Source organism: Balaenoptera musculus, chromosome 17 (genome assembly GCF_009873245.2).
Source record: "Balaenoptera musculus isolate JJ_BM4_2016_0621 chromosome 17, mBalMus1.pri.v3, whole genome shotgun sequence".
NCBI lineage: Eukaryota > Metazoa > Chordata > Mammalia > Artiodactyla > Balaenopteridae > Balaenoptera > Balaenoptera musculus.
Window position 1 is genome coordinate 20,960,962 of NC_045801.1, and position 23,882 is coordinate 20,984,843.

The 23,882-nt window shown below is 42.9% G+C and overlaps 1 protein-coding gene across 1 annotated transcript in view; it reads left to right on the forward strand.

Annotated features, from left to right (window-relative positions):
- EXT1 (exostosin glycosyltransferase 1) overlaps positions 1 to 23,882 on the forward strand; it is a 291,269-nt gene that overhangs the window by 155,703 nt on the left and 111,684 nt on the right. The gene's annotated exons all lie outside the window — the stretch shown is intronic.

Below are 23,882 nucleotides of genomic sequence, written 5' to 3' on the forward strand. Positions count from 1 at the left end.
CGGAGCTCCCAGAGGGAGGGCGATGATTTGATTGAGGAAAGGTGAAATACAGGGATTGGGACCGCTGGCATCCACGTCTCACTTTGCCAACCTGCGTGATCTTAGTGCCTTGACCTCTCCACGCCTCGGTTTCCTTATCAATCAAGTGGGGACAATAAACGAGATAATCTGTTTTAGAGGCCTCTGCCCGTAGGCCTGGCCCAGAGAATGGTGATATCATTGCTAGTTTTATTATCGTCGTCACTAAAAAAATCAATAATAATTGTTGTACTTTGAATTTGGGGGAACAGGTTTAAAAACAAAAACAGTATCAGTAATAAAAATTGCCGGTTCTTTTAATATGTGCGTTCTTCCTTGGGAGGCATTCCAACCATGATCTGAATTTTTCCAACTGAAAAGTCGTGGAGCAGTTCTGTCTTAAAACCTATCCTGTGTGTCGTTTCTAAGTAGAGTCTTAGGTGCACAGTAGCTATGCAGCAAGGCAAAGCTGTCATCTATTGAGTCTTCACTTCTTCACCTTTATCAGGTGGGGAAGAAATACCAAATCAATAGCTCTGAAGAGTAGAAAGAGAACAGTTAAAAGTAACTCAGTGCCAGGACCACATACGGCCTTGGGGGCGTTCTATTCCCTGTACCCATTTCATTTCCTGTAGTTAAAGGTAGAATTGGGGGAAGATCAACTAATAAAAACAACCCCCCTCCCCATCTCTCTTATATCTATTACATCTCCCTTATACAAAAATGAAGACAGTTTCTGAGAAATGCAATTGGAACTAAAAAGCCAGTTTAATGAGACAATCAGCTAGGGAACAGAGACAGTGGAGGTGAGGCCATGTAGCTTGGTGAGGTTTGCTGGCTGGAGCCGCTGAAGCTTCAGCATAGGTTTCTCTGCAACCACAGCAGGAATGACACTGGGAAAATGAGGCCTAAAGAACCAGCTGACTGTCCAAGGAGATGGGGATATCACACCCTAGCTATCCAGTTACTGGCCCATGAGAGGTTATTTCACAAGGCAAATTAGAAACCAAATATGCTATTACACATGTAGTAAATATCAACAGTAAAAATAAAAATCACTTATCATTTTATCGCTCAGCTATTCCTGTTGATTGTGATCTGTGTGCCCATATGCGGATACATAACACTGTACGTGGGCTCGTGCACGCGAGTACTTTCTTTTGCAAGAATATCGTCACTGCTTCCTAGCTTCTTTGACCCAACAGTCTACCATAGATAGTTTTCCATTCTATTAAATATACGTCTATAAATTTTTTTTGGTATGTGGCTATATAGTATTCCTTGGCATAGATGAACTAGAATTTATCAAAGTACTTCTTGTTGGTCATTTGGTTATTTGCGGTATGCATTGCTATAATGGATGCTGGGATTATAATAAACATAGACATTTCTTTATGCACCTCCTTGGCTATTTCTCCACAAATGACCTCCCAATTCACTTTCTTTCCAGCAGTTTATAAATTTCTGTTTACCCCGACCCTTGCTGTTATCAGGTAGTTAGCTTAAGAAAAAAAAATTCTTGCCTATTTGTTAGACTGAAAAAGCTCCCTTGCTTTAATTTGTATGTCTGTGATTACTAGTGAGATTGCAAATCTTTTCCTATATTTATTGACCATATGCATTTTTTTTCTTTTGCGAAGGGCCTCCTGATGTCCTTTGCCTAATTTTCTATTACTGTGGCTCTATCTTTCTTATTTTATAAGAACTCTTTTACATATTCAATCTATTTTCCCTGTTGGTCATAAATCTTGGCAGAATTTTCTGATGACAAGGAGGTCATCTTCCAGGAAAGAGAATATTCTGGGCATAGTATGATACTCTGGAAGCAGGAGAAAAAGAAAACCCAAGTACAGCAGATCCCTTGGTTCTTCAGAAATAAGAAGCCTTACTTTGGGGGCTGTTTAGGGATTGGTTGCCATAAAGAAGGTACGTTTCTAGTGAATATTTCAATGTTGTAGTTACATGTATTCAACCAATGTAACTTGAGAGAAGACAGTTTCTACTTTAGTATTAGGACATTAAGAGCAATGGAGAATTTTCTACCTCTACCTTTAAATAAAGATGGAGTAAGAGAGCTATATCTGCAAAGCAGTTACAGTGGCATGTTGGGGTATTCATAGTTTATATCTGGATGGTTCAGGGCAGAATATCATGTTTGCATTAAAGATTTAAGCAAGACCATTTTTTAAAATTGCCTGGATAAATGCTTCCTTACTCCATGAATATTTCACACATTTAAGAGAGATGCTAGAGAATTACATATGGACTGTTTTGTTTTAACATAAATGTGTATATCGACTATAGATTGGAAAGGATCTTTGTAACTACCAGAGAGTTTCTAACCCAGTAAACTCATTTTCTAATGATCCGCGGATCCGGGGGTGCTCCATATTTTCCCAGGATCACTTGACTGCTACATGCCCAGGGCTAGGAGTAGACCCCAAGCCATCTGACATTTTAGCAAATGTAAGTTTTGTTACATCAGCAGAACTTGGTGGATTTTTAAGTGTAGAAGTCTTCTTATCATTTACTCATATCAGCCACCGTGCTAGGCTCTGGGGATATAAAAGACGTGGGCTGGGTCTGACCCGTGCCATTACAGTCTCATAGGGAAGAGACTCAGGAGAGTTATAGTAAATGAATAAATGCCTCAGGTGTACAGGTAGTACGATTATGGTCTGGACACAAGTGCATAGGGAGGATGAAGAGAAAAGTGTGATTCACTTGGGCTAAAGACTTAATAGAAGGAGTGAACCTTGAGCTGAGTTTTTAAGAGGTGAGCCCTTGGGGTTTAAGGGATCAATGTGTCCTCCATGTTAAAATTAGTAAGTTTGGATAGCAATGAGGAGGTGGAAAGATGGTGGGCTGTGGAACAGTTTGCCCTGTGTTTGTGTCCTGACCCGCTGAACAGTCGATTTACTTTCTGTGAGCCTCAGTTGTCCCATCTGGAACTAGGATGATACTATGTATTGAATGTGTGGGATTGGGGTTGTAGGCTCAGCACACTGCCTGGCAGAGTACATGGCAGGCAGAGCTAGTGGGTGTGACAGGGGTGGCGTTAGCAGTGTGAGTGACAGGGCAGGGGAGGACTGAGACTCTTCAGCCGCTGTGACCTTTCTTACCTGTGTCATACGTCAGATGGCATGAGACTCGACATTGTGATTTCTACCCTGTGTTTTCATTATAAAATGAGGGGTCCCTTGAAGAAAGGGGGCAGTGAGTTTTGTGTGTGAAGCTTTCTGAATGACCCATTCTGCAATAAGGGAGGATTTGGTACGAGGGTGTGAAATGGAGACAAACAGAGCCCTTCTGTGCCAGCCCTCTTAGGAGGGCTGTATGGGTTTGGGCTGAAAAAGGGTCATTTACGATCAGCCCTCTCTGCACTGTGTGTGGTGAAGGCCTTAGCTTACTGCCACCGTAGTGACTCGTTTGCAAGGCATGTTGCTGTTTCCGCAGCTGACCCTTAAGAATCCAACCTGTTTCCTGGTCCCATTGCCGCTACCCTAGATCCAGCCTTCCTTGAGTTTGCCCAGACCACTAGTTTTTTTAAATGATGAGCCCAGCCCAAGGTCTTTTCTCCCTTCCTTAGGTAATAGTGGCCAAATCTCAGCATTCAAACTTGGCAAGTTAGACACCAATTTCCCTCTCCTTCTCTAAAACTTGCCAGTGGCTTTGCATTCCACATAATAAAAATCCAGACTTCCTACCAGGGCATTTGATATTCACCTGTACACCACCTGTACAGCAGACAAGGGAGAGAGACTGTCCAGGGGTGCAGGCAGGGATGTGGGCATTCGTTAGCAGCCTATACTCACAGCACAGGGATGACTATACCGGCCCAACATAAAGGGGATCTGATCAGACCACCAGAAGCTTCAACTGTACCTGCCAATCAGACTCCTATTGATCCTTCAAAACCCAGACAGATTCTACCTGTGTGAAGTGTTCCCCAGCCCAGAAGTTCTCATTCTGAGCTAATGATGGTATCTACCATCTCTTCTTTTTCTTTATGCCTCATTAGAAGCCTTATCAAGATCCACCTTCTATCACTGTGGGTTGGCTTAATGTGGGGTTCCCTGCTAGACTAATGGGTTTCTTCTTGAAGACACAGTATGTTTTAATTCACCTTTAAAGGGCTGCTCCCCAGACCCCAGTACTGTCCCTCTGTAGCTGTTTAGTAAAGGTCATCTGAATTGAAATGACCTGGAACATTCTTCCAGGCTGCCTCGTGCTTTGACCCCAAGGGACTATTTCTCCAATTCTCCATTCCAGGAATGCTAGCTCGGCTTGCTGTTCTTTTCTCCCCAAAATTCCATAGCCATTGAGGTTTTACAACCCGATCTAAGTTTTCTTTCTGGGCTCGTGTTTTCTTCCTCCTGCCCCCCTGAATGTCACCCGACTTCATCTCCCTAGTCAACCCAGGCAGGTAGCCCGCTGTCATCTGCTCCCTGCCTGGGCTGGGCCCCCAGGGAGATGAAGTTGAAATAAGCGTCATGTCTTGGATGCCACTCGGGCTGGCACCCAGAATCTGGCAGTTGGTAAATCCTGGCTCGTGTCATTCATTGAATGTCATGGCTTATTGGTGCAACCGTGAAAATTGTTCAGAGGGCAGCTGAGACATCTTTGGCCGACCCAAGATCATTTCTGGCGATCAAAAAGGGATACCACTTCGTAGTTTAGAACTAGATTCTGAAAGTTGCATTCACAATCCAGTAGTCAAATGGAAACATTCCTCCCTTCATTCACTTACTCCACAATCTTTTCTTCCTTGTGTTCTATTTCTTGTGTGCTGGGTAGGGGAACAATGAGTAAAATGTGGTTTTTGCATTTGAGGAATTTATAATTCAGGGAAGGAGATGGGACTGAGACGGGTATGTACACAGCTTGCAATAATAAGAGGAATTTTGAGATAGTACCACAAGGAAGGAAGCGTTTAGGGTATTGGTGAAGAATTTAGTCTCTGAAGTTCAAGTGCCCGGAGGTCATATCCCAGCTCCGTTATTATTAGCGTTGGGACTTTGGGCAAGTAGTTTAATTTTCTTGGCTTCACTTTTTTCCATCTGTCAAATGGAAATAACAGTAGTACCCGCCTCACAGGGTAGTTTGTATGGATTTAATAAGATTATCCGTGTAAAGTATATAGCCTGGCAGAATTGATAAATATTATCAATATTATTATGGCTATTATTACTGATGGGCTAATTCCTATGGAGCGGTCCATAGAATAGGTTTTGTTTTAGTGAGGCCTTGAGTTTTCACAGGCAAGAGAGGCTTCCAATGGGAAGAAACAGCCTGAAAGAAAAAATGAGGGAATAGTTTTTTTGGGAATTAGCAAGTAGTTTGGACTTGGGTAGTACTGATGAATACTTGATGGGTTTCTCTGGGAGCTGAAGCTGTAAAATAGGCAGAGTCCAGGACCTTGCAGATAATGAGTCCTCAATAAATATTTCCCAAATTTCTTTGATCTATAGATCTTGAATTACTTTTTTGTACTCATGCGTTAACATTCATTTAGGTTAAAGGATGCCAGTGGACAATGGGTCCAAATTTATTTTATTGTGAAATAAAAATAATTCTGAGTGTACCTCCTTGAACAGATAGAGGATTTCCAGAGATTGGCCTCCTCCCAAAATCTGCACTGTCCAGCGCACCAGCTGTAAGTCACACGGGGCTACCCAGCACTTGATATATGGCTGGTTTGATGAAGAAACTGAGTTTTTAATTTTCTTTAATTTTAATTAATTTAATTTAAGGAGCCCCAGGTGGCCAAGGGCAACCAGACTGCAGGGCACCGCAGTCCAGAAATTATTTTGGATACCCATAGAGGCAGCGTGCAGATGTTAAGCATTGGGTTTGGATTGGCATGGAGCAAGGGAGATGTTTCCTATGGAGGTTTCTGGTACTGTCATTCCAGAAGAGAAGGACCACTAAACCAGCTGTTAATGTTGATCAGTATTGTTTCAGAGAGTCAGTCTCTGAAATAAGCAGTCTCTGACTAGAGTAAGCAGTGCTGCAATAGAGAGCCTTGAAAATACAAGGCTGATTACTGAGCCCCTAGGAAGCAATTGTCCTAATCAGGCTCTGTTAATAAACTATAGACCACAAGCCATGTGTGTTTCTCTCTCTGTCTCTGTCTCTCTCTCTCTCTGTCTCTGCTGTGCTCAGTCTGGCACAGAGTGCGTAAGAGTTATTTTTCGTCGCAGCCTCAGATTTTAAACAAATGGCAGAATGCTCTGAAGCCCGTTGAGCATGGGGGGAAACCTTATAGCCTTTCTTGTGCGGGAACAGCTAATGAGGGAGCCGCTTGACAAGAGCTGGCTTAGTGTGGTGGCTTCTGGCCTCCAGCCCGTTGATTTGCTTGCTGGGACGGCTACACTCAGGCAAGCAGAGTTGAGCCACGGGGAGGGGGCAGCGTGAAGAAACACAGGCTTCATAAATCAGGACGATTCAGCAAGATTGCATTTGCATTGACTCTGGGCCAGGGGCCTGCACGCCACGGAGTGTCTGCCGTGGAAGTTGACATTTTAATGATTTGATTAGTTTAGGAAGAATATTTTTATGGATTGTGTCGTCGACTATATTAAGTACTAAGTGGAGTTGTTACCTTATGATGAACTTCCATTACCTTGGCTGTGTACGAGTCTGTGCAGTGATTGCAGCCCAAGACCCTAAGGGTAATCTCGTGCAATCCTCTTAAAGAGAGTGTTGTTTAATGACTAAAGCTGTTAATCATATTAAATACACGCAGCCGCTCTAGGAAAACAAAACCGCCAAACAAGCATAAATTTTTAAAAAAGCGTTTTGAATTAGCTAAACGGGGTGTTTCTGGTGGGATGTCGGGTGAGGGAGTTGCAGTGGGGGAAGGAAGCAGAGAAAGAGATGGAGGAAGATAGTAGTCATAACTACAGTCAAGGTGCTGTTTATTGATCTATGTGGCAGGCGCTGGTTCAAGTGAGTGTATTGGAACATTTTGGGCCACACACAAGAGACTGTCCAACTCCAAGCAGTTTAAACAATCAAGAAAATTGACTGTCTCACAGAAAAAGAATTGAGGAGGTAGACAGTTCTAAAGTGGCGTTTCTTGTTGTTGTGTCTTGTTTGTAAATCACCATGATGTCAGGGCTCTGGGTTGCCTTTTTGGGGATGAGCTTGGTTTTCTCTAGATTTGGTCATTGTGGACCAAATGGAGGTTTATTTCTCCATTGGAGTTTCTTCTTCATCAGTGGATGTTTATTAGGCTAACGAGGTGGCTGGGATGTGAGGAATCCCAAGTAAATCCGTGTGGCATCTATGGCAGTGGGATTTGGAGATTCTGGATCCACTGTCCATTGGAGGCATTAGTTGAGAGGATACTCCACACAGAAGGCAAGCAGGGAAATTCAGTCCTGGAGGTTATCCCCTCCCCGCATCAACCAACCATCCATTTTGTTTCCTTTGCACAAGTCTCAGTGGAATTACGTTGCCGAGTCAGACTACCATTCTACCTGAACAAATATGTGGGTGCACAGTTTTCCAAACACACAGTTTTTGTGGGGTGATGGGCTGAACTGAAGAAGGAACAAGCCGTCTCTTTCCTTAGCCCTTCTGTCGTCTGAGGCAAGAGTTGATAAAAGCGGTTCATTCATTCCCCTCCGCCTGGTGTTCTGTAAACCAGAAACAGGGGGCTTTGAACATAGCATTGAACCGTAGAGGTTGGTTTTCATTAAATATTAAATACCTGCCCTAAAAGTTTACAACCTAGTATTTTGACAACCCAGGTTCTCTCTGTACCTGTGATTTCCTGTGTTAAGAGACTGTTGCAGAGGTCTAAACATTAAAAAATAGAAAGCTATGAGTTACCAAAATACATATTTGCATTGAGATATTCAAGAAAACAGAGTTTGAGTGCCCCGGGGTTGTAGGAGTGATAGGTGACTAAACAGGATTTTGTGCAGAAAAAACACTTGGGTTTGGGGAATGGAAGAGCAAGTGAGTAGAAACGGGGGGCCTAACGGTGGCGGTGACGTGTTGGCCCCCTGCCCTTACAACTGCTGCGTTGTGTCCTGAGAGCTGCCCCGGGGGTGGGTCTCCCTAACGCCCGGGACCATCTAATTCTCACCACAATCCTAGGAGGTTCGCAGGTCTTCATTTTAGGGATGAAGAAACTGAGGCAACCAGAGTTTAGTAAGCAACAAAGTGGATTTTCAAGCCCAGATCTGTTTTGATAACAGAGCTCCTAGGCTTTCTCCCTAACGATGCTCTGCAAGCTGTGTTCTGCTGAATCCTCAGGAATCTCTAGGTTAGATGCATGTGTAGGATCAAGTCAGGAGGAAAGGACTGGAGTGGCTTTGCAGCTCCCAACCTCTGCTCTTAGTCGGTTTTATATCTTGAGTTTTAACATTTTTGTGGAGGAAAAGGTTCTGTGTTTTAAAAATTAATAACAAAATAAGTAAAAGCATGCAGACCGCTGTCTCGTCCCTCAGTGCTTGATTCGAGTACCCTTTTACTTGCAGAGGGAGCCGTAGTGGGGAAGAGTTCTGGGTTTTCTTCCTTCCTCCTTTCCTTTCCTTCCCTTCTTTCTTTCTTTCCTTTCTTTCTTTCTTTCTTTCTTTCTTTCTTTCTTTTTTTTCTTTCTTTTTCTTTCTTTCAAGTATAGTTGATTTACAATGTTGTGCTAGTTTCAGGTGTACAGCAAAGTGATTCAGTTATACAGATATATATATATATATATATATATATATATATATATTCTTTCAGATTCTTTTCCATTATAGGTTATTACAAGATATTGAATATAGTTCCCTGTGCTATACAGTAGGTCCTTGTTGTTTATCTATTTAATATGTAATAGTGTGTATACGTTAATCCCAAATTCCTAGTTTATCTCCCCCCACACCTGCCTTTCCCCTTTGGAGCTCTGGGTTTTCTAAGCGCCCAGCTGGCTTACTCGCTGGGAATTGACTGCCTACCAGCTTTCACTCTGTAGCCAGAAGCTGAAAGGCATGAGCCCTTTGAAGAGATAGACGAAAGCAAAGAGGGTCATCAAGATGAGACGGAAGGGAAGTGGAGTGTGACATTCCTTGGAGGGAATTTCCCCAGTGAGCACTGCCTCCAGAGCTGCCCCGCTGAAGCGTGTTGCGCAGTCGCTTCCTGGTCTCCACGGAAGCCCTGGGGACCTCTTCCTGCACCTGAGCAGCCCCCCAGACTCTTCCATCTCTCCTTATTAGAGGCTGGGGCTTGCCTGCCTCCTTCTTCTCTTAGAAAGCCAGCTTTGTTCCGCCCTATCCCTCTGCTTCTCTGGACCCCTTCTTCCTTGCTCTTCCTGAAGGCAAATAGAAGAGCTTTTTTTTTTTTTTTAAAGATGTTATGCGCTTTGGGCAAACAGGTGGAGGAAAACAAAACAAGCTCCCCACGATCCTGCTTTTCCTATGTCGGGGGGGCGGGGAGAGGGCTCTGAAAGGGCACAGGTGTGTCCCAGACTGAAGGAGTTGCAAAATGCTGTGCTGAAACAATGCGTGTTGGAGAAAGCACAGACTGTTCTGGATGGAAAAGATAACCTTTGTCCAGAATCCCAGTCGGGAGAGGCAGTTTTGCTGGCAGGATTGTGGCAGAGGTTCTCAGAGCTGGAGCCAGGAAGGGAGGGTCCATGGCCCTGGGAAGAGGGCAGCTCCAGGAGGAGCCAAGGCCAGGTGGTGGGGACCCCCCTCCCCACCGAGCCTCTGAGCGGGAGTCTGGACTTGGTCATTTGAAAACAAAATGAGAAGTGTGATGTGACACGTTTAGGATGGGGATGTGGGCAGAGTTGAATAGAAGGGGTGGTTGTATCATCTGTCTATGCCCTGTGCCATGCAGTCCTTCCTTCATTTGTTCATTTAACAGGTGTTAATTGATTACTTACAATGGGTCACACCTGGTCTAGGCACATGGGGCACAGCTGTAAATAAGACCAAGAAGGGCCCAGCTCTCATGGGGCTTATATTCTGTAGACAGAGAATAAATAAACTAGCCAATGCTTAGATTAAAATATACCTGAGTAATGACCTGCTGTATAAAAATAAATAAATAAAATAAAATTCAAAAATTCAAAAAAATACCTGAGTAATGAAGGCTATACAGAAAACTAAAATAGGTTTATGATGTGCTAGAAAGTGATTAGATCTACTAAGGCCAGGAGGCCTCTCTGAGCCGGGCTTTTGAGGTGGAACATGAGTGTAGAATGGTGCCACTCTTGTGAAGTTTGAAGAAGAACGTACCAACTGAGGGAGGACAGCCAGTGCAAAGGCCCTGAGGCAGACAAGAGAGTAGTATAGTCAGGGAACAGTGGGAAGGCCAGTGTGGTTGGGGTTGAGTGAGCGAGGGGAGGGGAAGAGTGTTAGGAGTATTAGTTTTGTATCCGTGCTGAGTGTCCTTGAACAAATTCCTCAGCCTCTCTGTGCGGTTGCCCCAGCTCTCGGTCTCACATACTGGATTTTGGGTGTCCACGTATGTGATCCCAAGTTCCTTTATTTCATTTTTTCATTTTGATCATAATCTGAGAACAGTCATAAAAGCATTTTCTGGGTCATCATGACGCTCCTAGGACTGAACAAAGCTGTGGATTTCATAACTATTTACGTTTGTTTTGTACAATTGAATCCAGGCAGTCAGTACCATGTATGTGTTAACGAGTGGGATTCCCATTTTTACGTAGCAGCTTGCCTCCTTTCTTAGAAGCAGTCTTAGCTGGTGTCTGCTGTAGCTTTTTTCCCTCTGCTCCCAGACTCAGTAATTGGATTAGCTACCATTTAATGCATCTTTCAATGCCTCAAAACTAGCCTTATCTTCATCTGAACAAAACACCTCTTCAGATTTACCCAAGTGACTGCTCAGAAAAATCAGCATGATTTCTGGTCTACATTTGAGGAAGTTGAAGTCTGATTATCTTGAGCCTGCCAACAAAACTTTGAAGTTCCTTTTGTTCTTTTGAAGTTTTGTCTTCAACAAAAACTTTTTGTTCAACCTGCTTATGCAAAAGGAAGTTAAAGCACCCCAAAAACCTTAAATACAGAACCCAACCAGAGCTCTGTTTTTCTACTGTAAAACTCACCATAGACCAATCACGTTTTAGCAAAACATGATTTCAGATGAAAATGATTAAAATTTCTTTGGTTTTTAATGTCTTGTATTTGTGCATAAGGAGTAACATTTCAATAAAAATGATTTAAGGGAATGCATTTACTTAATACACTTTCCACATGGGCATTTCCTTCTTCAAATGTGGTCCATATTACTTAAGTTTGAGATTCAATGCTCCAGTTTACAAACTAGCTACAGAGCATTTCAAGTGGTCAAAAATCTAGGACCCAGATGGGGTGATGTAGAGCTTTGGGATTCTGACTGCATCCCCCAAGGAAACCTTGAGGGATGAATACTATTATTCATTATTGCTATGATGTCCCAATAAAGGAAGAGGTATGACAAAGGGATGGGATTTTGCAGCATGTAGCTGTTCTTCACGGGTATATCCGGGGTCAGGCCCCTTTAGAAGCATATTTTTGAAAATAGATGCCTTCAGCCTCTCCATACCTTTGTTTGTTTGTTTGTTTCTGAAAGACCAGTAAACTTGGTAAAAGTCATCTTAATATCTAGCTAATAACCACTCCTGGGCGTTTGGTTTTTCTCTCTCTCCTTCCCACCCTCCTCCTCTCTCCTCAGCTCCTTCCCTCCCTTACACAACGCACACCACAGCCACCCACCCCCCATATATTTCAGTGTAGCTTTAAAGATTTATCAGTTCCTAATATCTCAGTCTACCCAGTTCCTAATCATGTCTCCTCTGCTGTGTGTCCAGGGAATGCACCCATATATCAGTCTGCTTGATTGTTGGAGAACACTTTGTCAACTTGTCATTTGCTTCTATAAATATAGAAATATATCTTTAAAACCTGAGAGACATTTTGCCATCATATTCTCTTCTCTTCTCCCATATCTTCTAGCCCTAATCCATTTTTGGAAGTGATTTTTGGTTGGAGGGGTGGACCAGATGTGGTTCTTCAGAGATAAGTCTACCCATTTTCCAAATGAAGATGTCTGTGTGGTCTTTGACACCTTGACTGTGTGGATAAATGTTCTACTCCTTTGAACGTATGGGTAAAAGAATTAATTTGCATCCAGTTGCCCAAATCTGTCTTCATAGCCTGGGGAGAAATGAGGGTTGTCACTCATGGTTCCCTGCTACCCCCCACCTTTCATTTGGTGCTTCGTCTCTTCCTCTGGGCGTGTGAGCATCTCAAGAAAAATGTTGACTGGCCCACTGGTGGGGGTGACAGTGAGTGACAGGCAGTCTTGCACTTCTGGATTAAGGATAAGATCCCCCATTTGGCCAGCTTTCCACACTCCTATCAAACACGTAGCTACAGATAGAGACCCATCTTAAAAGAAGCGTACGGCTGTCCAAGCTTTGCAGTTAGGAATTGGTGGGCAGACCTTCATCTTTGGTGCACTTGCTTCAACCTCGCCCCCTCTGACCCTGATAGGAGCAGTTCTGAGGAATCTGGCATGAATCTTACCAGAAAAATCCATTAAGCCTACTTATAATTCTTTGACTGGTCTTTTCTTTTAGTTTTGGTCATTATTTTCCATCAGTTCATTCATTCAGCAAATACTAAGCAAAATACTCCCACTCCATGTCTACTAACTGCTTTATTGGCTAGTCTGTGAGCATGACAGTGGGAGGACAATGCGTATGCTTTATTGCTGTGCCCCCTGGCATCTTCCACATTGCATAGCATGGAGTAGGTGCTCATATTCCTATTTTGTGCATGGAGTGATCGGGGGAGGTGCTCAGAGACAGGGACGCTTCTTAGGTTTAGGTCACCTGCCTGTAGATCATCTTTTTTGAGCTTGTGTCTGGTGTCTCCACTACGTGTGTGTTTCTCCACCTTCTCTGAAGGAACTCTCTCTTGAGCTCAGCATCAGAGGCACTACAATACAGAACACTACATGGCCGGGCTTACCCCATAAACAAACAACATGTATTGAGCACTTACTGTATACCCGGCGCTCTTCCATGCACTGCATATGTATGAGCTCATTTCCTCCTCCCGGTGATGTACAAGGTATAGGCGTCCACGAGGACCCCAACTGATGAAGCCAAGGAACAGGAAGGATTCAGACTTTGCTCAAGTGACCCACCACGAAGGAAGCTTCTTTAATCGACCTGGGGCTCAGCTATTTCAGTTTTTGAATTGGCCTTGGGCTTTTTGGGTTGTTTTAATGGGAGCATAACTCAAAGTCCTTGGCCTTTTCACGCTCATTTTTGTCAACGTCACAAGCACTTGCTCCGTAAAGAAATGGTATCACTTGTACTTTTCTCTTAAAAAAAAAAATTCCTCCTCTGTAATGCATTGGTTTAATCTTTTTATTTTTGAAATATCGACCAATGTGTCAAGAACACACGCTTCTCTTGTCACGTCTGGCAGACACTCAGGCCCTGGCCTGAGGTTTCACGTATTTGAGGGTTACCAGGCGAGGAGACTTACTACTAAATTCTGTTGGATGTGAGATCTGAGCCGGTTGTCAGCGAGATCTCTCTGCCTCCCTCAATTGTCGTGTTCTAAATAAATGTTATTACTCTTATTATCATCATTATTATTTTACGGTCCCTGTTTGGTGTTTTTCCAGAGAGGCATTCCTTCCTTGAAAGATTAAAAAAAAAAAAAAAAAAAGACAACAAGATTTTCAAGAAAGTTTGAATAAAGGAAACATCAGAATTTTTAGATTCTTTGCCTCCTGAGAAATAATTTATTTTCTTGCCTTTTTTGTTTGCTCCTTCATTCATTCATGCATACATACACACATGTGTTCAACCAGATATTTACTACTTGCCAGCAGTGTGCCAGGCAGTTCAACAGTTCTCATCCAGCGGCCTTGGTTTTATCCTGTCTTCCTGGAACTAACTGTTCATTCTTTGGTGAGTCACCCCAACGTCTGGCTCTTCACCTCCAAAATGAGGCCGCTGTCCTAGAGGTTCTCTATCAACTCCAGAGGTCTACAATATTTACGGTAAGGGCTAGGCCCACTCAGTTCAGATCAGCAGCATCGTTCATATCAAGCCTGTTCCATAAGGAGGAAGCTGCCTTCTCCACTGGAGGCTCCACGGAACAAATAACATGCCCTCTTCTGCCCCAGACACGCCTTCTGTCATTTGACCGTGGCGGCTCGTATGAAAGGGAGCTGTTCGTAAGAGAGAGAGACAAATGTTTGCAGGTCTTAGCCTGCAAACAGGACCAACTACATAACTTACAGGGTCTAGCACAAAATGAAAATGCAGGCTCCTTGTTCAAAAATCCTTACGAGTTTTAAGGCACAGCAGAGCATTTAAACCAAGCCCGGGACCCTTCTGAGAACACAGGGTTTTCTTTGTCACTGCCCGGACCACACGCTCATGAAGCCAGCTCTCCCTGCAGATGAATCCGATGACAGACAGAAGGATCTTCCCCTTTCGTAAGCAGATTAAGAGGATACTCCACTGTTTCACAGTGTATAAATTCTTTTTGTTATTATGACTATAATCATTATTTTAAATGACACTGCTCTCTCTGCCCATCTTCCCTTGTGAGAGTATAAACTCCCTGAGACAGGGATTACAGTTTACTTAATTTATGATTTCTCCCAGGTGGATACCTGGCAGGATATGTTTGTTGAATGCAGTGAATGCCATGTTTACTTGTAAGAAGAAATTGTGATTTGTTTTTTCAGAGAGCACTTTTTCCAGAGAAATGGGTTTTAAAAATCCAGCTTAAAGAATTCAGAGTCACGTTTAATATGGTGAATGTGGGAATTAAGATGAGCCATTCCCTGAACTGCTCAGAAGGAAAACCGAGCAGTACAAGAGAGAAGACCCCTGAAACAATGAGATGGATTTGGTTTGGTTTTGTTTGAAACCTTTTGGATGCAACACAAATCAGTGTTTTTGTTGCTAGTTGGGACTTCATGGAAGGTAATAGCCAGATGAGGTAGAGCTAAGAAAATCTGGGAGTGAAATTTACAGGCCTGCAGTGTTTGTAACTCTGCATTTCTTCTGTGTGATTTTATAAATGTGTTCTTATGAAGGGGATGGTTGTTATCATATCGTTATTACATCTCCCACATGGCAGAGAATCCAAAAGAGGGCTCATTGAAGGAGTTATAAATTGCACATGTAAACAGCTGGAATTTTGCGTGTTGGTAAAGCCTCTGAGGTGAGATTGATGAAATACGTTATGACATTCAGGGCTTTAGTTGCTTGTGTTCTTCTAGAATTTTTGGCAGGTCTTTAACCAAGAGACATCAGCAGTGCAGTTATTTTCAATAACCTGGACTCTAGGAAAAGTTAGAAATCCATCCAAATAGAAGGTAAATAAAGATGTTTATTGGCAAAGCCTAGTCTGTAAGTATTTTTGTTGGGTGTGGATCTTCTAAATCTGTGGAGTTGAACTATCCACCCCCTTGCTTCTCCTCATTCTGTTTGACCTTCTATATTGTCCCCTTGGCTTCAGTGACCCCCCCCCCCATTCTCTCCCCTGCTCCCACCCCAATTTTTTTAGAGGTCAGCTGTATTTATGAGCTGATGTATTTAGGTGTTTGAATTTACTCGGTAATTTTGGCAATTAATGACTTTCTATGGATTCCATTCTCAGGCACCACCACCCCATCCCTGCACCTAGCCATGATTCTCTGCATTAGTGATGAAGCTTGAATGATGAAATGACGTCTACAAAAAAGTAGGGGAAACTTGTCTGAAGAGCAGTCAGTTAGGTGGGCATTGAAGTGGAGGCCCCGTCTGGGGTTTTACCTGGTCCATCTTCAAAAGAACTCACCTGAGTTCTAACCCCTAGGATCACAAACCATAAAGCAATGGTCAGTTTAGATCCATTTTGGGACCAAAAAATGTCTCTAAAATACTTTAAATAGAGAAGGAGAAGTTCTACCACCCAAGTGATCTAAAGAAAGAGATCGAAGTTTGCCCTGACAGTTGCATTGGGATTGTACCGAGGTTATAAACTCTGTTCCTATGAAGAGGCTCACAGTTGCCTCTTAGAGTGAGGGCATCAACATGCTGGAGTGAAAAGAAGACGGAACCAGGAGCAGCCAGGATGGGGTCTAGTTCAGGCTTCTCTGTGAACTTGATCAAGACCTGAGGCAGATCACTTAACCTTCTGGGTCTCAGGTTCCTTAACTTTGAAATGAAGAAGCTCAAAGAAGCAACGTGAGACGTGGCTATTGCAGGATACTAGGGCTGAAAGCAGTGTCTTGTTTTTAAGCTACCAAACTACCTCAGATGTATTCTCATAGACCTGGAGTCATGTGCCTTCTGTAACTGGAAAAGGCTGCAAGGTTATGGTACCATTTGTCTTTTGGAGAAACGATACTCTTCTCTGCAAACTTCTGCTCCAGCTTTGAAATACGCCATCAAGTCTCCCCTTGCGATAATAAGTTGTGGGTTTGTTATGTTTTGTTTTGTTCATTGATCCATTCATTCTTTCAACACTTATGTGCCAAGCATTATATTAAATGCTGTGGAAAGAGTGATGAATAAGACAGATATAGCTCCTGTCCTCATAGCTCTTAGAGCCTTCTCCTGTCATGTGGGGAAATCTGTAGAATATAGCTTGGGGGGAGGGGGGTGACATCGTAAAACATTTCAAAAGCATTCTCATTTCTAGTCTAAAGCTATCCACTGTGGCATTGGGGTGGCATTAACATAGTCCCTTCTTACCTAAAAGATTTCAAATCTATCTTCTGGGATATTTTCCTCCATGGGAACATGTCTCTATATTTATAATGAAAATCATTTAAGAGTCAAAAACTAACAGAACACCTGCTTGTGAGTTTATTAAGGAAATAGGTTGCTGAGATTTAGGCATCCTTTAACGAGCCCATTACATATCAAAAATTGGATACATTTCAAGAGCCATTTACTTATATGCTTTATTAATAATTCCAATCTCTGATATTAAAATCCCCTTGGAACTGGCAGACTCCAATATGCAGAATAAAGGGATGTTACTTTTGCCTAATCTTTATCAAACTTGGGTTAGGTTTCGTGTCCTTCTGAACCATACGGGACCTGATTTTTCCTTCTCCTCCTGCTTCTCTTCCCTCTAAGTCTGTTGTGTAGAAGACAGTGTATTTCTCTGGATTTCCTGCTTACTCTACCTGTTTTGGCCTGTAGTGATAATTATTTTTCTCTGAAGCACATGATGTAACCATGGAGGCCAATGTGAGGTCAGTAGTACCCACATGGCACCATAATTACAGACAGCTGCTGATTGTCTTTGTGCTCAGAAGATTTGGAAAGATGTTGCATAAAGGTGTAAGCAGATAATTTCCTTTTAGCTTCTGTTAATAATACAACCTAAAGGGATTCCACTCATTTAGCATTGCTCCCGTTGGTTTTTATAGCAGCCAAAAATACCTCCCACCCCTCCACCCCAGGACACTACTCTGGAGGGTAGCTGATGACATATAAAGTAAATCTCTTAATTATCTGTGAGCTATAGATCGGATCGGTCAGTTTCTTGAAGTAGCTGTAGCCCAGTGCCATGCACAGAGGGGGCATTCAATAAGTATGTCACTAATACAGTAGAAATAGAGAAAAGAATTGTGGCCAAAGCAGTCTATATATGAATTGCCTCGTTATTTTCTTAAAATGTACGTTGTGGTTCAGTAGATTTAAGGTAGAGTCTAAAATTCTGCATTTCTGACATGCTCCCATGGGATGTCAGTTCCTCTGATCCCAGAGCCTCCTTTGAGTACAAGTTAGGCAGTGCTGGGACCAGAATCTAGCTGTTTTAACTTCCACTCTGGGAGTACTTTCCAGGACATCAGTGATGGCGAATGCAACTCCCTACATTTTCCTTCTTCCTCTTACATGGCCCCTACCACTGATTGACTGTCGAACTCATTCCCTCTGAGCCCCCAAGATGCAACATCAGAATCTTTCTAATGGGGTGCTTCATGCCCGAACTACCCATTGAGTCAAATTTTATTTCAGATCATACTTGGGGGAGGGAGCAGAGAAGGGGTCATCCTGACACTCCCTGTTGCTTCTCTAAGTCAACTAAACATATCGATAATCCAAAGTCCCATCTAGCATTAGCCTTAGCAAATGTTGCCTCTTTATCCTCTGATAAGTCCAGTGAAGATTCTTTGCAGCAAACCATAGAAACTGACTGTGGCTGAATTCACCAGAAAAAGAAATTATTGAGGAATACTGGACTATCCACAACATTGACAGGGTGGTGAGGACTCGGCTGGGAATACTGGTTGGAACCTTGACTGTGAACTTCTCAGAGACAGCCGAGACACACTGGGTGCTAGGCAGTGCCACCACTGGATCCTGAAAGCTCCATCTGATTGGCCACCTTAGGTTCTGTTTCTAACCCTACCTGGCTAAGGAAGGCAAGGGGAGAGAGAAGCTGGCCTTCTCCTGCTTCCATAATGAAAAGCAAACCTTGCCCCCATCCCAAAGATTCTCACAGTGGAGAATTCCTCGATCATAGACAAGGGGATCAGTTATTGGAGCAGCCAAAGAGGTAGCTGTCCGCCATAACTTTCATGCTCATGGAAAGTTACTTAGCAAAAGTTTCTAAATGAAACTGAAACTTGGCGACCTACCAACTCTAGTAACAGCATCATGCCCCTCTGGTCTTTTAATTGCTATTAATTGATGTTAGAAATCAGTTGACCTCTTCAAATGGATGGAGGCATCTCCTTTCTTTAGGAAGGGAGACCTTGGGAATTGCAGGTAGGAGTGCTGGGCGTGGAAGTGCTAAGGGCTGTCTGGTTCAGGTCACCTGTGAGTTTCCGGAAGGCACATCTCCTTTCCAGGAGTTGTTGCCTTTGAACCAAATGGATTACCTCCTCCAGCAGCAAATCCAATTGTCAGTTGAACATTTGCAGTTCTTACAGGGATTTAAGTGAAACTCTTGAAGCTGCAATTTTTGTAACTGGGGTTAAAAAAAAAAAAAAAAGAAAACAGATCTGAATAAAGGGAGATAATCCTATACGGAGTTTGAGCATATAGTTCGGTTTCTTTGAAAGTGAATGTTTTCCAGGCAGATGAACAAACTTTTTGGAATGTTGAGTATATGCAAACATTCCAATCAAGGCTAATTGTTGTGTCTGTGTGCTCTGACTCTCATTTTGCTTTCTCTTCTTCATCTTCTGCTGTACCCTATAGGAATGTGCTCACAGGCTTAGAAATAGGATTTGCATTGGTATAAATAATGCCCAAGCTGTTTGGAGGACAGGCTTCCTGTCTAGGGCACAGTGTTTGGAGATGGCATTTTCTGCCTGAAATCTAGGTTTGGTTTAGATGATAGAAATAATGCTTTGATTTGTCCAAACATCAGAGTTCACTCGGCACCTTTACATCTGTTCTTTCATTTGATCTTCCCTCTAACCCCATGAAGTTGGCCAAATGGGCGTTATTATTCTCATTTTACCAATGAGGGAGGGATGCTCGGACAAAGGCATCCAGATGAGAGATTTCTAGGTAATGTTCATAATGACATCCTCCAGTGAAATTGTTGTTACCCTGTCAAGTATATAACAACGAGTAGCTGTTCTCTCCCTTTGTGAATGGGATGCTCCTTTGTGCGTCTCATAGAGCAGCCTCATGAGACTTAATGAGTAGGGTCTGTTAGGTGCACCAGAATCCTCAGATAAGAGGAACGCCTCTTAGTATTTACTATGAAAGAGCAAGGCTTTTTGAGTAGCTGCTCCTGTGTAGTTAATGACACTGGCCAGACGGGTTGCTGCTTCCTGGGCTTTGTCTTTAGTGGTCATTACCATCAGGAAATGTACCAGGATGTTACTTCATAAGGTGTAAGTGCATTTTTTGAACAGAGAAAGGAGAATAGAAATCACCTTTGTGATGTAACACTTTAAAGGATGACCTTTACTGTTATTGTGATCCTGAGTTCCACAAATTAGAAGATACATGTTTGTTCCAAATGTTACATCTTATATGATTTAGGGATGGTGGGAGGGGGGGCCCTATAGAGCCGTGCTTGAGGTGGGGTGTTGCTTAATCTTGTGGAGGGGCAAAGTGGGCTCTATTCTGAACCAGCCACTTCTGGTACCCCAGGACGCCGTGGACAAGTCGTCTTAATAGCCATAGGTCTGTTTCCTCCTCCTGCAAGTAATCCCTAAGATAATAATGCTGACCCTACTTCCTCAGGCATTTGGAAAGAGTGACTAATGTAAAGTAAAGGCATTTGGAGTATATACAATCATGCTGGAAACACGAACTGCAGTAAGGAACAAGAAAGCAGCAGTCCCTCTTACTTCCCAGGAGATTTTGTATGATGATTATTTTCCATAGTGTTTTCTTTGTTAAGTGAAAAGCTGGCCCATGCTTGGGAGATGACGCAGGGAAAGAACACTCTAGACTAGGATTTAGGAATGTGTTAGTAATCGGTGATTAATTTTGCTGTTAAAATCTCACTGATGCTGTTAAAAAATAGAAATTAGATTTTTCCCTCTTCTGTTTTTGCTCCCTCTCCCGTTCACCCCATTCACCTCAGTGCCCCAGTGTCTTCTCCCTCTCGTCACCCCCACCATGTTAACTGTCAGCATCAGGTGGAGTGATCTTGCCTCATATTAACCTGAGAAAAATAAACCAGAATTTAAAAACACTTCTTGACACGTAGTAAATATGCAAAACCTACATTCATTGTTTATAAACGATCATATTAGCTGACCTTCTAAATAACATAGAGCGAGTCATTTTAACATGATTCGGAATTTGGATTTGAAATATATATTAAGTGGTTATTCTTTCTTTTTTTTTAAATTTTATTTATTTATTTATTTTTGACTGTGTTGGGTCTTCGTTTCTGTGCGAGGGCTTTCTCCAGTTGCGGCAAGCGGGGCCACTCTTCATCACAGTGTGCGGGCCTCTCACTATCGCGGCCTCTCTTGTTGGGGAGCACAGGCTCCAGTCGCGCAGGCTCAGTAGTTGTGGCTCACGGGCCTAGTTGCTCCACGGCATGTGGGATCTTCCCGGACCAGGGCTCGAACCCGTGTCCCCTGCATTGGCAGGCAGATTCTCAACCACTGCGCCACCAGGGAAGCCCAAGTGCTTATTTCTTTAAAGGTCAGGTGTCATCTTAATTTTCACTTTAATGAGCATGAAAGTCAAGAGAAGTTCTTGTATTTTATTATTTTTCTATGAAGTTGAATTCTTGGTTCTCCAAACATATGCAGGGCAAAAACAAGGGTCTTCTCCACAATAGAAGTAGCTGCACTGAATTTAGCAAACCTGCAGATTTTTTTTCCCCTCAGGATTTTTAGATGGTTCACTTAAGGATGGATATTATTCTCATATTCTACTTCACAGTGTACCTAATGTATTATGTCAGTGATTATTCACATGAGTAATAAGATGCTCCTAAACCCAGTAGCTTGAAACAACAATTGATAACTTCTCAGAATCCTCTGCATTGACGGGATTGTTCATCTACTTCAAGGGGTGTCAGCTGGGGCCACTCATCTGTGTTTAACTGGTACCTCAGCTGGGGGACCTTGGTTCACCTCCACGCAGCCTTTCTCTCCAGCAGGAGAACTTGGACTTCCTTACAACATGGCAGCTGAATCCCCTGAGGCAGATTCCCAGAGAGCAAAAGCAGAAGTGCCAGGCCACCTACGGGCTACACTCAAAACAGACGGTGTCATATTTGCAGCAGTTCTGCTGGTTAGAGCAAGTCACAAGGCCACCCAGATTCAATAGGAGGGGAAATAGACTTTATTTCAGAAGGGAAAGTCAGCATATGCATTCAGGGAAGGGAGGAACTGATGGAGGCCATCACTGGAGACTAGCACATTCCTTATACCCGTGCAGTGTGGTTGTTACTGTATACATTGGACCATATTTCTAGGTGAAGATAGATGGAGCTCTTTTGGGGCAGAAACCCATAGTATTCCTAATGTTACTTGTAGGACCTGGAGCTGTGTGTGATGCAGGGCAGATGCTCACTATCGTTGAATGAAAGAACACGCTGTGAAATTTTAGAAAGTTGAGTATAATATACATCCTAAGAAGTGACCTTGCTGGCAAATAGGAAATACCAACTTCACATTTAGCATAGGGAAGTCTCTTGTGTTCCACCATCTCGGGCTGTTTAAAAGCTGTGTTACAGGAGGTTCTGGTGCTCAGAAAGGAAGTCATTTGGCAGATAGCAGTGTTCACTGGTGGCTTAAGGAGCATCCTGGAAAGGGCTCAGGGCTCCCACACTAACGTTCACTAGGGCAGAATCCTTGCTGCCAGATTCTCACACTGTGCTGACCAAGCTGTGGTCGTCTGTGCATGTCTGCAAGGGCTCAGAGCACGTTAGGCACTCATTGCCTGCCAAGTTAGCGAGTGACAGTGAGTGAGGGAAAAGAAATGAGGGAATTTCGGTGCTGTACACCTACAGTGCCCCCAGGAGAATACCTCTGGGATGGAATGTATGATTGCTTATCCAGGCATACCCTCATCGCCTGTTCTCTCTTTTCTACCTACTAGAGCCCATTCTGCTGGGCAGACAGAAGCGACATTGGTATTATATGCTCATGAGAATGTGCAAATATGTTAATCACGCCAGGTCCAAGGAGAGCTTTGAGTCTCTGAGGCTATCCCGTTAGCTCTGTTAAATGACTATTAGACCATCCACCTCCAAAATTTGGGGTGAGAATTTTATGAAAGCATCTTAACAATGAAAATATTAAAGAAGCATAGGTAGGCTTTTAGATTTTCCTAGGAGTATTAGGATAAAGATAAAAAATGATGGTAGCAGTAGGAAGCTACTTATGAAAAGATGTCTTTACAGCGTGGTAGCTTATGAAAATCCTTTTCTTCTCCTTTTAGTTCCTTGCCATCAGTACAATTACTAATATTACTATTTTGGTGATGTCCAGAGAGAAAGGATTTGATTTTGTTAGATGTTCTTGAATTATTTGTATTCCCTCTTAGCCATTATGCTCTGAAATAGTTTTCTCTTAAACAATATTGTTAATAAGAGTTAGACAGAAATCTGAATTTTTGTTAAAAGTGCCGTTTCGAGCTTTAGTTCTGTCATTTTAGACTTCTCTCTACCTTGTCATGCCATTTTAACTATGTGTATATTGTCATTCCAAAAGCTAAGTTGCAGGCCTCTATCCTGAGAATTATAAATCTCTTAAAGAAAAAGAAAGAAGAGGCCTAGCTGGGTTTCCTGGGTAATGGATGTAACTCTGTGTGTGTGTGTGTGTGTGTGTGTGTGTGTGTGTGTGTGTGTGTGCGCGCGCACGCGCGCGCACATGTGCTGACGCTTCAAGCCCTGGAGACTGGTATCAGAATTACTCTGACCTAAAACTGCACTCTAGATTTTAACACACCTCCAGTTGAAGAGAGGAGAAAACATTTGCAGCATGGAATTATCGGTCCCATTACCACCCAGGTGTCAAGGAAATGAAGCTTTTCTATTACAAGATTGCCGTAAATCACACAAGAGGATGACAGCCTCGTTAACATGGGTAAAGTTACTGTAATTTATGTATAAATAACTTCTCTGTGTCAAGACGTAGTATCATTCAGTCCCTCCAGAATAACATCTTTTCCATGAAAAAAGTAAAATGCCAAAAAAAGCCGTTTCTATCAAAGAAATCCACAGAAGACAGTGGTTTCTGGCTATAAACCTGGCTTTGACACAGCCCACAGCATCTCTGCTTTATAATTTTAGGTTTTCCATTCAGCCAAAACGGAATATTTCAGGCCTTATCTCAAACAGTGATTTACTATACTGTTGGCTGTGATATATCAATTGGCTGGGAACCAGTTTAGGGCCAGATTATGTAGGGATCTCTTTGGTGTCCTTAGGAAAAGGGGCTGTGTTGGGTGA